The sequence below is a fragment of the Mycteria americana genome, chromosome 2 (genome assembly GCF_035582795.1).
Source record: "Mycteria americana isolate JAX WOST 10 ecotype Jacksonville Zoo and Gardens chromosome 2, USCA_MyAme_1.0, whole genome shotgun sequence".
Taxonomy (NCBI): domain Eukaryota; kingdom Metazoa; phylum Chordata; class Aves; order Ciconiiformes; family Ciconiidae; genus Mycteria; species Mycteria americana.
The window spans coordinates 161,566,378-161,573,770 of NC_134366.1; positions in this window are offsets into that span (position 1 = coordinate 161,566,378).

The window sequence follows — 7,393 nt, forward strand, 5'->3', positions numbered from 1 at the left end:
TATCCGCTTATTTATTCTGTGATGTTAATGAGTCATTCTGAGCAAGCAATGTTTCAACATTTTATACATTCAAGTTTCATTCCACAAGATTCACTGCAACAATAAGTAAGGAATGACCTTGATCGTTCCAGACACTCAGAAATGAAAAATCTAATAATTGGTAATTCACATAACCAGAATAATGGAAGAATGGTTTTGCAGACTTGAGTCTCTGGTTGTTTCTTCTGACTACTTTTACAGTCTTCAAATGGATGGGTTTTATTCCTGACTTGTGGTTTGCTTTGGCTCATGTGTTCTTTTTTTCTCAACTGCAGCTCTCCACTACTTTTTTAATCCTTCTCTGAACAATTTAGTTTGCTCTGATTATGAACTTCTCACTTGCTTCCTCTCCTTCATGTATGTAACTGCCTCCAGTCTTCAAAATTCAACTAGTATCTGTTGCTGTCTTCATAGATGTGTCCAAGATCACACTCGGCAGTAAGACCATTTGGCTCCCCATATCTCCTGTCTGAATCTTCTTCTTTCCTTCATTTATCATGGAGCGGTGTCCATCTGCCTTTTGTCTCCTTTCTACCATCCTTCTGGCTTCATTTCTTCATTTCCACTGTACCAATGTGGCAAGTTGGTTATTTCTGGTTGCTTTATTCCCCTCATCTCATCTCATACACTCGTTCCACATCACTGATTAATCCAATTCCCTACCCTTCACTTACTTACTTCCATTAATCTCCTTTTCAATCTGCTGTACAATGACGTCCCCACTCTTGCCCTTGACCTTGTCCTTACAGAACAATATTCCTTTATGGATCTGAAGCTGAGATCCAGCTCTTTGGCCACTGCATGCTGTCCTCAGCAATGCCCCTCTCCCTTCCCCATCCACACTGACTCCTTCCCTTCCCACCCACCCCTCTGGGCTTTCCTCTGGGTACTCCCCCGCTGATCCAGACCATCGTCCCTTTGCTCCCTGATTCATCTATTGATCCCACACAGATCTATGACTACTTCTCTAATCTTGGCTCTCTCTCTGACAGCACTTGCATTTATTTTTTGATTCATCTATATTTTTTGGTGGTATTTGACCTCTGGATTTAAAGTCTTGCACAGTAAGAGCAGCAGGCACATGAACTAAGTATTGTGTATTCTCTCCTTCAGCTGGTTTACTCCTGTAATGAGTAAGTGAATGCTGGTCAAAGGAAAAAGTACTTCATCTCCATATCACTGTCTTCAACATTTCCTTGTTCTTTAACTTCATTTTCTCCATGTTAAATGTGGGCTCTGCCAGCAATAAGCCCATTTTAATCTATCTCAGCTTTTTCTTTTCTGTTTCTCATGGAGCCTTCTCTTTATTTCTCACCTCTCACTATTCAGGTACCCCACCAGTTGTCTCCATCCAGCTTGCTGCCTTCATTACTGTTGCCTCTAATGAATGCATTATCCAGCTACACCTTCAACACTTCCTTCCCTTCAGCTCCCTCCTTGATTTTCTCCAAGAGCGGGGACCAAGCTCTCTCCCAGGGCTTAGTATGTGTGATGTCGGGATAAAATCCCGGTTAAAAATATCACCACTTTGCAGATGAAAATATTCACGTACTCTCTGATTTTCATCCTGTAGATTATGCTTTACTGAGTCTTCAGTTCTGTCTTCTCTCTTTACCAGCATCAGCTACCCACATCTTTTCCTACTGCCCTGCTGGCAGACTCTTAAATCTGTTTTGCTGCTTCTTTTCTTTGGCCTCAGTTATGCTTTTCCATCCAGTCTACCCCACCTACTGAGAAAAGTTTTCTCTATCTGTTTCCTAGGGGTTTCCTGCTTTCTCTTTCTGTTTCCTCCTCAAAAAAAGAAATTAAAAAAGAAAATAAATCTGTCATGGCATCTTTATCTTCCTTCTGCCTTTATCCAACCTACTCACAAACAATTTCTTTGGGTTTTGATGTTGCTCAAGACAATATGACCAAAGCAGGGACTCTTGGGATCACTCAGATTATAAAATGTAGTCTATATTTACACAATGCTATGTACACTTAAGGTATAATTTTGAACATAAGGTGCCATGTAAACAAATATTTGTCAGCATATATAAATATAAAGAATAATAGCTATGTGTAATGCACACCAGTTCTGAACGATTAATTACTGAAAATACGATAAGGTCACTGAGTTGAACAGGACCAAAATTCCTGGAGATTGTGCAAGGCCGCAGAGTTCAGCCGGACAAAATAAGAACAAATCACTCCTAGTGAAGCAGTGTGTCCCAATCACCTTAGTCCCGCTGAGCGGTATGGCCTTGGGGAAGCCAGATGGTTCTGTTACACAAACCTCATTTAACGTTGAACATGAACCTGATTCAAATAATGGCATTTCTGGTAAGTGAGGGTTCATTGTACATTGTTTGTAGGATTAGGCAGAGAACATGATGTTCATTATATAAAAGCAATGGAAGACACAAAACAAGACAATTTATAATCTGAGTTTTTCCAACATTTATGTTGCAGTGAATCCAATGATTCAGCTGTTTTAATTACACCTCTTGGTCAAATTGCAATAGAATAAACATTTGATCTTTTTTCTGTAACCATAACTTGAATTTTGTTTTCATCCACAAATGTGTAGAGGCACAACCATGCCACATGAAAGCCTGAACAGTAATTTAGCATTCTGTCAATTTTTTTTCCATCACTAATACTTTCCATATTTTCTCAACCAGTGTTCTAGCTTTGAGGATTTCTTTTGCTTCCATGTTGGCACCATCTCATGAGTGATAACTTATAAACCTTTCCTTCATATTTTCTTTCAACAAGGAAGGCTAAACACAGGGTGATTTTTTGACTTGAGTCAAAATGTGAGTTCTGTTTTCTACACTGTCCCAGATTTTCAGTGACCTGCAAAGGTCACATCACACCTTCATTTCTGGATCTGCAAAATAAGGAAATGAGTAGTGTCCCATTTAGAAGGGGCAGTAAATCCAGAGCATAAAAACAGTGAGGCACAAAGATTCTCTGGGGATAGGGCTGTGCAAGTATCTCAAATGACTGTGCATTAGAAGGTCATAAAGAAGTTTCAATTCAATTTATTTAGCTTTTAGTATCAGGAAGTTCTCTTTCCCAAAGAGTTTTTATTAGTCTTTTGCTTCATGTAGATGAAGGACCTTTTATGTCTAGTCTTCAGCAAATGCTGTGCTCACTTCTAAATATATTATTTGCTTTATTCTCATTGTCACATAAAACAGAGGGAATAAAAGGAAATGCTACCTCCTCAAGTTATATCTTTATATATTTAAAGATCTTCGCTGTGAATCTGTAGAGGTGCAATATTTCTATCTTATTTATAAGAAATGGAAACTAAAGTCTGTCCTTCCTGTTTGTATTCACACATCACTGGAATAATGCACTTGTCCAATTTGGGATATGCTTTCAGGGTCAACATCCTGCAGCAGCATTGCTAAAGGCAATGTCTGGGTTTCCTTTCATGAAGGCACAAGAGAAGGAAATGAAATGAAACATCCATTATCTGGTCTACACCTGGAGGCTCACTGCTCTATAGAGCAGGGAGAGCCTCATCTTTTCACAGTAAATACAAGTAGAGTGAATGCTTTTTTTTTTATCTCACAGGAAGACCGCTTAGGAATAGAAATCTCATTGTCCAAAGCCCAAGGACAACATAAAATCTTTTCTGGACTGAAGCTACTTAATTACCATCTATCAGACAAGCTGCTGTTCTGCACTTAGCATCATGCTTCATTGTCTGACAGTAGAGCTGGCTGGAGGCTGAAATTTAAAATCATTTTCCTTTGCTCAATTTCCTTGTAAACAGCAAAAGAATGGTGTTGATACGCCAGACTTCACTGGGAAAGTGCATTGCCAACATGCGAGATCTGTCTCCAGTGGTTTTAAAAAAAGGAATGTGATTTGTCTCCTACAGAGCTAAATCAGGACACCTTCAACTTACGCTTCGCTTAGTCTTTGCTATGGTAGACTCCCATTGATCTATCCTGCACCAATCACGAATAACTGAGAATACTAAGGCAAAAACCAGAAAAAAATGGTCTTATGTTATAAAACCACTTAGGAGAGCTAAGTGAGCTATTGTTAACAGGCAATTTATTAAGTATTCAGTCCAACAAAACACAAAGCCAGATTTTTCTGTCTTGGCCTATTTCCACTTCCATTGATATTAATGTCAATTTTACACTATCTGTAAGTTTATGTATGGCTTTGTACTGTACACCAATATTAAAACTTTGAATTGAGTATGCACTCCTGCATATTGTTGAGAAGAATGCTGGTGAATTTTGCTTTTCATCAATTTGCAAAGAAGCAGAGATATAACAGTTTACTAATTTATTTGGAATTCAGGTGAATTCTATGAACACTTAATGCAAATGTATTTCATAGTATTACTTCTGGTCAGTTGTTTGACTCTCACAGGACTCACTGTGACCTCAGTGACCAGCTATATTTCATTTGCATTAGTATTAAGTTGCACAAGTAGCGAGTAAATGTGTACTTTTGGGGAGCAAGATTCATGCTGCTTTAGTAAGTATTATGTTTTACTAGTGTTTATTGTACTGTTTATAGTTTTAGGGTCCAGCTTTGCTTCCTTTGAAGTCAAATGCAAAACTCCTTTTTCTTTCAGGGTAAGCTGTATTGGACCAATAAATCACTGTATTTTCTCCATGTAGCCTTGAATTTATGAAGATCTGGTAGTTAATCAAAAAAAGTGTCATCTACTAACTGGTATAAGTCTGTTCAGCAACTGATTTAGCATAGGTTTGGTAGCTGAGGCCACATTTGCAAAGCTGTTACAGAACAGCTTTCTGGAGCAGACTAAATCGCAATGCTCCCTGAGTTTCTTCAGATGGTTATTCAATCTGCTGCATTGTGGTTGTTGTGCTGATTAAAGGCTTATATACATTCTAGAGGATGTACTCTACAAGCTGTGCTCAAACTTTCTAGTCCCTCAGGGGCACTTGTGTTGAAGGGCTAACAAAGTTTTCACAAAAAGCACTATTTCCAGAGAAATTGATGACTTACTCACAGACTTCATTTAATATACAAGTAAGTGCCTTCATAAATATTCATAAATATTCAAGAAATGCCAAGAACGATCCAAGAAGGCAAGGGAATGTCTACAGAAATGCTTTTAATAACTGTACAGCTCAAATGTACTGCAAGTCCTGTCTTTATCAAGCAGCCCAGTGTTTGCATGGCTCTTTTACTGGGTCAGAGAGCTATAACTAAAATGTCACATCTTAACGTTTAATAAAAACCACAGCATGGCCACTTTATCATTGCAACCTCAATGTAGCAGAAACTCACAAGTATTTCTAAAGTGAAGCTTTGAAGTAGTTATGAGGAATGGACTTAGGAAAAAAACATGTCCTTAAGTTTTGCAAGATCAGGTCTTAATCAAAATTACTGGACTGTTAGGATCAGATGCTCCAGTTTCCTGCATGTATGTCAGATCAGGACCACGATTTCACTGTAAAGCACAAGAATTGCTGTGTTTAGATCCTGTGTTTCCTTAGACCTGTCAACATTCTTACCCTCAAAGACAAGATGTCTGCGGAGCTGGGAGGGACAACTGAAGTCTGACTTTCTTGATACCTATATGTTTAAGAAGTCCTTGATTATCCATAGTGCATCAGCACAAATTCTGAAATAAAACGTTTCCAGAACAAGAACCCAAAGGTAATTCGGTGCAAAAGCACAAGGCAGGTGCACTTAAAGCAAATGCATGTTCTAAAGAAGTTCTTTCTGATCTGTGGCCATTTGCAATGACATGAGACTGTTTCACAGAAACATCTCCTTGAATTTACCAGCTGCTATTGAGAAGAGCAAGTGAACAGTGAAAGATAACTAAACTGGTTATCTTTACAGAATAGCAATTAAAATCTTATGTGAATTCTGCCTAAAGAGAGAATTAACTCCTTTCATTGAGACATTTTTAAATCTAGTATAAAATGAAATCAGCCTTACATATTAAGGACTTGTCTTTGCTGCAGAAATAACTGATGTATTGCTTTTAATTTGAATTCCATCCACAAACAAAGCCCTTCCGTTCAATGTGGAAATATTCTTGCACACAAGTTAACTGGCCCGTTGGGAGGTATAGGCTACAGCTCAAGTTAGCAGGGTTGCTGGATGCTGCTAATCCATTCACTATTTACAGTGTCTCATCACAGCTGTGGCTTCTTTTGCTCCAGCTAAGCTAACTTAAGAGGCTTTAAATTCAAATATAATGCTCTTGGATTTACTAGGGGGAGAGGTGGAGAAAGGAGATGAGGCTCCCTGGTTTGATACTTGCTGTCACCAGAGAAGCTGCTGGCACTTGTTGAGGTGTGCCCTGTCCCCTCCTTATGCCATAGCTTTGACGATAAATCCACTTAATTCTTCCAAACTGCTCTCCAGGCTCCTCCGGTGTATTGGCTGGGGATTCATTACATTGCCCACATGCAGGCATCAGGCATTTGAGATGCCCAGGATACCGGAGACACTCACAGATACAACTCAGAGACCGGCGGATATAACCCCAGGGCCTATGAGACACTCATGCTCTTTGGGGCGGCAGCGGGAGGTGAGGTGGTACCCTTAGGACATCTCAAATGGCACCTGGTGCCTGTGTCTGAGCAACTGAATCAAGCCCTTCATCTCTTTTGATGATAACTGGAGCTCAGATGCTTCGATTTAGACATCCAGACATTTTGATCTGCGGCTGACTCCTACCCTGACAGAGGTATTGCTTTCAGCTGCCTCAGAAAGATTTGCTGGAGCTCATTTGTCAAATCTCTAAGATGTCTGAAGATCTTAGAGTTAGCAGTTTTAAAGACAGACTATGATATCAATTACAGTAATAATATAATTTTATTTTACCATGTTGTAATATTAGAGCATTTTGATTATTTCAAGTGATTAATAAGTATTAAATACCAGGAACTGCTGAGTCTGTCCAGGCGGATCACCTGAATAGAATAATGCAAGCAGTGGGGTAGCAGCTGCCGCAGCAGCTGGTGGCCACTGCTGCGGGGAGGTCTGAAGTCTCACAAGCCATTATAAGAAATGTCAATTATTCTTCTACATGAAGTGTGTCCCACAACATCCACAAACACAACTAATTTTTCCTATTGCCCCCAACTTCTGCACGACTACCCAGCTTCATCGCAGGGGAAAGGTCTCTTGTGCAGATCTTGGTGGCTGTGTCTGGCTGTGGTGGTTTCAGACATTGTTGTCCTCAGTCTGGCCCATCTGCTGGGGCTGATAACCCTGTACCTGCAGAGAAGAACGTATGCTTGGACCTTAGCTCCTTCAGGTCAGAGTTTGGTATGTCATGTTAGCTTTAATCTGGTTTCAAAATTACTTTTGCTTTGAAGCCACTTGGCAACCATCAGGACTGATG